We start from the raw sequence: 10,626 nt of genomic DNA on the forward strand, positions 1-10,626 counted from the left end.
CCCCAGTATACCCCCCCCCCACGCATGTAAAACAAATATTTTTTTCTTAAAAAATTAAATGACACAAAGCAGATATTTTTATCCGTATTCATTCCAATTATTGTGTGAATCAATTAAAGTCATTACTCCTAAACAACAACAAAAAATAATGATTAATAAAATAAATGTTTAATATCACGTATAATTAAGCCACCAATAAAATCACCGGAGTCGTATTTCAAAAGCCTGTCAAACTCTTGTAACTAACTTTGTATGAACATTAATAAATATCTTTAGCCAGCGAATATTCAGGGTTTTTCGAAACAGTGAGAGGTTTAATAATAAATACTATTTTAATTATCATTTTGAACAAACATACACTCGGAATTACAGACAAACAAGCACTAAACCAAAAACAGACAGGCCACAACGAACAATTTAAACACTACTGCAGTACTTAATCCTCAGTGGGCTTAAGTAAGGATTGGATGTCAGGGGTTAAAGCATACTTAACAGACTAAGGGGGATTCAAACAAACCAGAATTTGTTAATTGTTAACGACTTATGACAATGCAAGATTATAAGAAAAAGAAAGATTTAAATCTATTAACATTTTCAATTACATTGCGGCCATGTTTGAAGAAAAATCATAATTGAAGTTTCCCCCCACCCCCCTCCCCCTCCTGGGCTTGTGAGTAAAGGCTCTAAAAACAAATGTAAATAATGAAACCCAAGAAGAATATCAAGCAGAAGAATTTAGAGTTGATGCGGTAGCTTAACCAGGATACAAGGCTCTACCCTGGAGAACCATTCAGAGAAATAGATGGATAGATAGCTGGTTAGATAGATTGATAGATTTATAGACGGATAGATATATAGATAGACTTATATATAGACAGATAGATACATAGCTGGATAGATAGATTGAGAGATAGATATATATCTGGATGGATAGATAGATATTAGATAAATTGATAGATATGAATAATTGTTGGATGGTTTAAAACGGGATGATTCGGGATGATTAAAATAATAAGTTAAACGTATAAGATTGATGGGAAACCTGGTCAACAAGATATTAATTTCAAGAAACAAGGGAGAAATAAAAATATCAATAAGATCCTTTCTTGCTAAATCAACCTTTTATCCTTCCACTTATCCTTACACACTTCTTTTCAGTCATCCTTTAAAAAAATACTTATTCATCCTTTCTTCTATATATTTATTCATTAGTATAAAATATCATTATTGATTAAAGTGACCGCTGTCCTTTCTCAGGATATTCTGGTGCTCAGCCTAAATCTTATTTGTTAAATAAGAAAAAAGAAAAGTTTTCTTAAAGTTGTAATCTTCAGTGAACTGGAAAAGAGCTTTATTTAACAAAAACAAAAGTGGGTTTACCGGCAGAGGTCTTGTTTACATTTCAGGAGGGGAGAAATTAAAAGGGATCAAAGAGAGGAAGGGAGAAATTAAAAGGGATCAAAGAGAGGAGGGGAGGAATTAAAAGGGATCAAAGATAGGAAGGGAGAAATTAAAAGGGATCAAAGAGAGGAGGGGAGAAATTAAAAGGGATCAAAGAGAGGAGGGGAGAATTAAAAGGGATCAAAGAGGGGAGGGGAGAATTAAAAGGGATCTAAGAGAGAAAGGGAGATATTAAAAGGGATTAAAGAGAGGAGGGGAGAATTAAAAGGGATAACGAGAGGTAGGGCGATATTAAAAGGGATCAAAGAGAGGAGGGGCGTAATTCAAGGGATAATGGCGGGATGGTAATTATTAGATGGATTAACAGCGAGGAGAGCAATTAAAGGAATATCAGGAAGGAGCGAAGTAAGGAAAAGGATCCGAGGGGGGGGGGGAGGATTCAAAGGGATCATTGAAAAGTAAAGTAGTAAAAGGGACTAACGATGAGTCTTTCAAGGGATTACAGAGAGTAGGTAGGTAAAAAAGTAGAAGGAAAGAGGTAAGAAGTTAGATGAATCAAGGAGGATAAAGGGTGAGGAGAGGGATCAAGAAGTTACATGAATCAAGGAGGATAAAGGGTGAGGAGAGGGATCAAGAAGTTACTTGAATCAAGAAGGATAAAGGGTGAGGAGAGGGATCAAGAAGTTACATGAATCAAGGAGGATAAAGGGTGAGGAGAGGGATCAAGAAGTTACTTGAATCAAGAAGGATAAAGGGTGAGGAGAGGGATCAAGAAGTTAGATGAATCAAGGGGGATAAAGGGTGAGGAGAGGGATCAAGAAGTTAGATGAATCAAGGAGGATAAAGGGTGAGGAGAGGGATCAAGAAGAAGGAGGAGGGGTCCAATTAAAGTAATATTCAGGGGAATGGGGGCAAACAAAGGAATCACAGGAAAGATGTAAGTAATGAAATGAGGAGCAGGGAAAGAAGTTTGGAAGAAAAGAGAAAACATTTCGGAAATATTATTTTTCTTACCAATTTTCTTCTTATCCGTTTTTACATAGTTTCATATAATAACCCCCCCCCCCCTTACATAAAAACCTTGCAAAAATGTTGGGGAATGATATTGAAAACAAGCAAATCTTCACCCCCAATGCACAATAAAGCCTTTAATTTAATTCAAATTTTAATTTTAACTAAGGCAATTTGACTAAAAAAAGAAGAAAAAAATCAAATCAGAGCTGTTCAGCAAAATTATATAATTAATTGGCGCGTATATTCTTCAACTAAAATATAAAAAATTACATTTAGATAAACGCGGTATTTTTTTATAACTTAAACTAGGTCCCCCCCCCCCCAGGTTTGTTTAGAAGGAGAACAATTAAGAGAAAATTAGAAGAGAACAAAAGCTATTGGAAAACTGTTAATTTTGACAAACTGTTGTCAACTGGAGACTACTCATGCTTAAACAATATGCAATAACATTTATACTTTTCATGGATTCTAGATTCAAGAGAACTATTGAAATCTTCCATCAATGATTATTAACATACCTGAAAACAAAATTTGTATTAAATTTATAATTTTTGAACACTATTTTTGGAAAAACCATTTTTTTTCACAGAAATAATATCTGTAAACATTTACCCAGTTAGCGGAAACATGTTTTTCCTTCGCTATTTGATGAACTGTTTGTAAATCACTAAAACCGGTTTTTCTCTGGTCCTCTCCTGTTGCTTCAAACTTCGAGGTCGCAGTGAACAGAGGTCCTATCTGTACAGTGAGGCCAGTTGAACTAAACCGAGGCTAGAACCCTGCACAGCCTCCACACACAGACACACAGACAAACAAACAAACTCTCACAGATACAAATATGGAAAGAGATCCAAGTAGTTCCAAACTTTTCTCTCTCTAGGCCCAGAAAACAATGTTAATAAAGGTTGAAGGGTTCAAAAATGTCAAGATGCAAGAATATCGAAAATCATCCAATACTTTTTCATTGGAAAAATATGCATGAAAAGTCAAATTGTGATCGGAAAACATTATTATAATAAAAACTACAAATCCGATTTTAATTTCTACGAAATTGATGTTTTCCTTCTCTTTTACTAAATTTTCCTTGCCACTTTTTCTATCCGTTTTTCTCTACCCTTCTCCTTTAAATTTCGCTTTCAGCTTAGACCTCCCGCCCCCCCCCTCACCCTCCATCGGCCCTTCATTTATAAATTTCATAAAATAAAATTATTGCCATTATAAAAAATACTGTAGTAAAATTTTCCTGGCTCACGAAATTCTAGCTGTTTATTTTAATAGATTCTAGGTTTAGTAGAAAAATAAAAAATAAAATAAAAATATAAAACAAAAGAGCAAGAAGTAGAATAGCAACAACAAAAAAAGAAATAATCCAAGAAAATTAGATTAGAATTCAAGGATGGAAGGTAAGGAGAAATTAGATAGATAGATAGATAGATAGATGACTGTATAGATTGATAGATAGATAGATAAAAAAAAAGATTGATAGACAATGCAGTTGTATGGATGGAGAGGAATAAAATGCAAATAAATGACTGAATACATATTTAGACGAACTGTAGCATAGCTTTATGCTGTGTAGACATATTTTCTAACACGGTCCTACATACCCTAGTTCTACCTACCCTGTCAATAGAGATAAAACACCGTCCTACATACCCTAATTCTACCTACCCTGTCAATAGAGAGAAAAAACGGTCCTACATACCCTAGTCCTACCTACCCTGTCAATAGAGAGAAAACACGGTCCTACATACCCTAGTTCTACCTACCCTGTCACCAGAGAGAAAACACGGTCCTACATACCCTAATCCTACCTACCCTGTCAATAGAGAGAAAACACGGTCCTACATACCCTAGTTCTACCTAACCTGTAAACAGAGAGAAAACACGGTCCTACATACCCTAGTCCTACCTACCCTGTCAACAGAGAGAAAACACGGTCCTACATACCCTAGTCCTACCTACCCTGTCACACGGTCCTACATACCCTAGTCCTACCTACCCTGTCAACAGAGAGAAAACACGGTCCTACATGCCCTAGTTACCTACCCTGTCAACAGAGAGAAAACACAGTCCTACATGCCCTAGTTACCTACCCTATCAACAGAGAGAAAACACGGTCCTACATACCCTAGTCCTACCTACCCTGTCAACAGAGAGAAAACACGGTCCTACATGCTCTAGTTACCTACCCTGTCAACAGAGAGAAAACACAGTCCTACATACCCTAGTTTTACCTACCCTGTCAACAGAGAGAAAACACGGTCCAACATACCCGAGTCCTACCTACCCTGTCCACAGAGAGAAAACACAGCCCTACATGCCCTAGTTACCTACCCTGTCAACAGAGAGAAAACACAGTCCTACATACCCTTGTCCTACCTACCCTGTCAACAGAGAGAAAACACGGTCCTACATACCCTAGTTCTACCTACCCGGTCAACAGAGAGCAAAAAAATGACTGAAACATTGCTACAATGGTAAGTTATAATATGGTTGATGGTTGAAAAAAATGTAGAATATGTGAAGAAAACTAGAGGGGGGGGGGTTGAATATCAAAACACAATCATTTACCGAATCATCATCAACCCCCCCCACCCCCCACCCCCCGGCACAAGCAAATTGTTTGGTCTAGCGCAGTGNCCCCCCTGCCCCACAACCACTCAACCACCCACCACAGACCTAAATGTTTTTTAATCCTTGAGCCGAACCTGAAAAACCCCGAATAATTCAACCAAAAAATTAATGAATGCCCAAAAAAGCTTAAACCGTTGCAGACCCAGTCATGCGCTTTAAATCCGAACAGGGGACAGCAAACATTACAAAACTATTAAAATATCCTTAACATGAAAATAAAGAAGTTTTTAAAATACAATTATTTGATTTGTGTGGTTAATATCTAGCCCTGAATTAGATCAGGATAATCTGAATATTTACATTAGGATTCTCTGCAATATATACTCTGTGGGGGGCAGGGGTATATATAGTACCTCATTCAACAAACCTGAACCACTCAGTAATAGGAAATATTTTTTTTCTAATTTTATTTTTATTTTATGTTATTTTGCCCCCGGAATAATATAAAGGAATTAAATTTCTTTTTATACTTCCTTCTTTCATACACTAGGGTTTTAAACTACATAGGATTATATATTCATATATATATATGTATATTTACAAGATTATATACAATGCATGATTGTATTATGAATAATATACTTGTCTAAGTTTCTATCCATGCCCCTACCCGGACCCCTGCCCCTGTTCCAGTCCCTGGCTTTGTCCCAGGTCCCTGTCCTTGTCTCAGGTCCCAGTCCTTAATTGTACCAGGTCCCTATCCCTTTTCCTTGTCCCAGGTCCCTATCCTTGTCCCAGGTCCCAGTCCATGCCCCAGGTCCCTATCCCTTTCCTTGTCCCAGGTCCATGTCCTTGTCCCAGGTCAATATCCGTGTCCCAGGTCCATATCCTTGTCCCAGGACCCCATCCCTTTCCTTGTTACAGGTCCATTTCCTTCTCCTAAGTCCATGTCTTTGTCCCAGGTCCATTTTCTTGTCCCAGGTCCATTTTCTTGTCCCAGGTCCATTTTCTTGTCCCAGGTCCATTTTCTTGTCCCAGGTCCAATTTCTTGTCCCAGGTCCATTTTCTTGGCCCAGGTCCATTTTCTTGTCCCAGGTCCAGATCCTTGTCCCAGGACATCATCCCTTTCCTTGTCACAGGTCCCTTTCCTTGTCACAGGTCCCATTCCCTAACCCTGTCCCAGTCCCTGTTTTCACACCTCTGTACAATCCTTTAACGTGAAGTCCAGACTATTAAATCTAAGATTGTATATCTGACTGTTAAAGACATGAATTCTTCCGACTTGCCAAGTACATTTCACGATTTTATCCCCTCCAATATATACACTACGGTTTAAATTCATATTTGGCATACATCACCCCTCTATAATATGGTTGATGGTTGAAAAAAATGTAGAATATGTGAAGAAAACTAGAGGGGGGGGGGTTGAATATCAAAACACAATCATTTACCGAATCATCATCAACCCCCCCCACCCCCCACCCCCCGGCACAAGCAAATTGTTTGGTCTAGCGCAGTGGATAGGACAGACTAGGGACTAGTTTAAATTATTAAGATAGGTAGGTAGATAGGAGGATAGAGTAGACATGACAACATAATATCTTTTCAGTCAGAAACAATAGATGCATTAGTAGATTCATAATAGATAATAATCATGCTAACCCGACACATTAAACATTATAATGGTTTATCTTAAATTATATTTACACCGTTAATACACCACAATATACATTCTATTCCGTACAGGTTACATTGTACTGTACACAACATATGCATGTAGATTGTAGAATAGAATAGTTACTTAGAAAAGAGATACCTGCTAATATTTGGCCTATTTTTAAATAATAGCTAAAAAATTCAAAACTTTAAAATGTTCACNCCCCCATTAAAAAAACGTTAGTAGCGCAGCTCTATTGAAGTACTGAAGTAGCGTTAAAACTAAATAATTATCGAATTTTCTGGAGCTTTGAGAAGAAGAAAAACTGTGAACTAATATGTTATGATAGGTGTCAAGTTAAAGGATTGTATGTTGAATATTCTACAAAGAGAGAACAAAGAATCAAAACTAAACTAAAAGTGTAAAGATCAAATTTCTTTGTGTAAACTAAAGTCCCAGGGTCCCGGGGGACCTGCAGCTGTAATAAGTCCTTATACATACACTTTTAAGGCGCTCTTTCGTCTGGGAGTAATAAACCAAAATTTATCTAGAACGAATCTTGACGTTTTAAAGACAAAAATCCAGAAAAAAGTCCCAACCCATTTGTATGAGACAAATTTCGTCTAAAAATGCAGAGCAAAACTTTAGTCCTGTAATATGAAAATCTCTAAGTTTAATTAATGCTTTAACACCCGACCTCCTAAACTTGTGAATGTAGCCCCAAATCAATATATAAAGTAGTAATCTCTGTTTGTTTTTCTGATTTGACATAACCCCCTGTACCGATTGGCATCAAAATTTTATAAAGGGAACTCGGTAATTTTAAAATTCTAAGTTGAATAGGTTGACTTATATGGAGAAAAGCTTGGTTCCCAAGCCAGTAAAAACTAATAAATTTTGGTATTCAGAATAAAGGATTCTTTTATTTTTTTTGATTAAGTAAGCTTTTCAAGACCCCCCCCCTGGGCTTGTGAGTAAAGGCTCTAAAAACAAATGTAAATAATGAAACCCAAGAAGAATATCAAGCAGAAGAATTTAGAGTTGATGCGGTAGGAAGTGTTTAAAAATTAAATCTTACTAAATCGTAAGAAGTACGTAGGTCCAGTGTTAAATCCTTTTCTTGAATTCCAATCCAAAGATCAAAGCATTGGAAAACTTGCAATCCAGGCCAAATAAAACAAAATATATTTATTGACGAACATTTTGCACAGCTTGAAACTTAATAAACAGGGAATGACAGTGCTAAAATCCAACAGTTTATTTAACTGTTTCCAAATTCATTATTTTCCATTATTTAATTCTTAAAAATAAAATAATATAATTGGTTAACTTAACAACTAGTAATCTGTTAAAAGATTATATGTAGAAAAATTGTAGTTTTTGAATATAATTAGATAATATTACATAAACAACTTGTTTATAACATAATAAATCATGAACAAGCTAAACTAAGGCATGCAACCTTATGCAAAAAAATTATTGGATTTACTTTCCCCTTCCTGCCTGCCCTTTCAAGCCTACTAGCTTGACCATTCTACCCCCCCCCCCTTTACCCTTCACCCCGGGTTAACCCTTCCAATTTATAGTTTTGATCAAATAGATTCTAGTACAATAGATGGCAACGTAGAATTTGTACAATCTCAGTACAGCTGTATTCTGACGTCACAAGTGTCAACTTTTTTTTTGTCTGACAAAATTATTAATATAAGTGATAATTTTAGAATAAAGTGGTTATCTTACAGTGAAATAAGTGCAATTTTATGTGTTCTTTATTTTCTGTTTTTACACTTTTTTATTTCATCTAATGTGAGAAAATTTCGTTTAACTTGTTATATGACACTTGTGACGTCGTGTATAATGGTCCATTTCTACGTTGCCACCTATTGAACTTGATAAACTATTTGGTTTTGATAATAATTTCGAAAGACAAAAAAGTAGAAAAGTGACGGAAAAGTAGATAAGTGACGGGAAAGTAGATAAGTGACGGAAAAGTAGATAAGTGACGGGAAAGTAGATAAGTGACGGGAAAGTAGATAAGTGACGGAAAAGTAGATAAGTGACGGAAAAGTAGATAAGTGACGGGAAAGTAGATAAGTGACGGGAAAGTAGATAAGTGACGGGAATGTAGAAAAGTGACGGAAATTAATATTTATATTAAATTAAAAATGTACACATTGTATGCATAGCAGGAGAGAGGGGTCAGGATGAAAAGGAATAGGGTATAGAAGAGCTGAGAAAAAGTTAAAGGCAACAAAATATTTCTTTAAAATATTAAAAATATTTTAAAAGATTATAACAGAGGATAAAACCTAGAAAAATAGTTTAAATAAAATAATCTCGTATAATAAAAGATCTAAGGACTGATATAGAATGAATACATACGGATAGAATAGATATATATTTAGATAGATAGATAGTTATGTAGATAGTTTAAATGAATAGATAGATAGATAGATAGATAGATAGATAGATAGATAGATAGATAGATAGATAGATAGATAGATAGATATAGATAGAAATATGGATAGATAAAGGAATCGAGTTTTTGCCACAAGGATTTTCTAATTTAGCAACCCGTTTTTCTAGACCTTTGATATTTCAAATTATTAATTCTGGTAGATCAAATAGTCTAAGTTTGAAATATCAAAGGTTTACACCATCAGGTTGCAAAGATATAGGGATTAGAAAATGTCAGTTTGTTGCAAAAACTCAATTCCTTAAAATAGAAAAATATGAAGGATAGAAAGATAAAGGAAAAAAAAAATCTTAAAATAAAAGGATAGAAGCAAAAGAAAGAAGAAAAGAAGAATAGAAGGATAGAAGCAAAAGAAAGAAGAAAAGAAGAATAGAAGTATAGAAGGATAGAAGGATAGAAGGATAGAAGGATAGAAGGATAGAAGGATAAAGGGATAAAGGGATAGAAGGATAGAAGGAAATAAGGATAGAAAGATAGAAGGATAGAAGGATAGAAGGATAGAAGAATATAAGAATATATGGATATAAGGATAGAAGAATAGAAGAATAGAAGAATAGAAGAATAGAAGAAAATAAGTAAAGAAGAAAATGAAGGTTAGAAGGATAGATGGGTAGAAGGGTAGAAGGGTAGAAGGGTAGAAGGGTAGAAGGGTAGAAGGATAGAAGGGTAGAAGGGTAGAAGGATAGAAGGATAGAAATTACTGGGAGAAAATAATCCTTCATTAGCTATAAACAGACACAGATGCTGTTCAGTCCTGTATTGTCCACAGAATAATATTTATATATTTAAATTTTGTTGATTTTTTAGCAGATTATGTTTAACACAATCTATGTTACTGGGTTCAAATAAATCTTACTCGAACCTTTTCTCTCAGTTTCGTGTCTCTTCGAGAATTTTAACCATTCACTCACATATCCGTCTATCTATCCATACATTTATCATTTCATCTATCCATACATTTATCCTTACATCTATCCTTACATATATCCTTACATCTATCCTTACATCTATCCTTACATCTATCCTTACATCTATCCTTACATCTATCCTTACATCTATCCTTACATCTATCCTTTCATCTATCCTTACATCTATACTTACACCTATCCTTGCATCTATCCTTTCATCTATCCTTACATCTATCCTTACATCTATCCTTACATCTATCCTTACATCTATCCTTGCACCTATCCTTGCATCTATCCTTACATCTGTACTCACATCTATCCCTACATCCATCTATCTATCCATACATCCATCTATCTATCCATCCATATATATCCATGTATCCATCCATATACATATCTATCTACATCACAGAGTCTATGTTTTTACTGTAATTCAAACATCAATACTATGCCAATATCTGACTCAAGACATAGATACGGACACACAGCTTTTACTATAAAACATCGATACAGGGTAGGTCGCAAAACATACAAACTTGATCACACATTTACACCGGTATATATATTTTCAAGAATCATACCCCCCCCCCCCC

General features: G+C 35.4%; 1 protein-coding gene across 9 annotated transcripts in view; it reads right to left on the reverse strand.

The window, feature by feature from the left end:
- The window catches only part of LOC111701328 (teneurin-m), an 81,863-nt gene that overhangs the window by 61,915 nt on the left and 9,322 nt on the right, over positions 1–10,626 (reverse strand). Inside the window, exon 1 of one of the 9 annotated variants that reach the window (XM_023472570.1) lies at positions 3,028–3,160. The exons of the other annotated variants lie outside the window; for them this stretch is intronic. The gene's annotated coding sequence lies outside the window, so the exon portion shown is untranslated. Of the gene's footprint in view, positions 1–3,027; positions 3,161–10,626 lie in introns of those variants that run through there. 9 annotated transcript variants of the gene reach the window in all.

Source organism: Eurytemora carolleeae, unplaced genomic scaffold, assembly GCF_000591075.1.
Source record: "Eurytemora carolleeae unplaced genomic scaffold, Eaff_2.0 scaffold118, whole genome shotgun sequence".
Lineage (NCBI taxonomy): Eukaryota > Metazoa > Arthropoda > Copepoda > Calanoida > Temoridae > Eurytemora > Eurytemora carolleeae.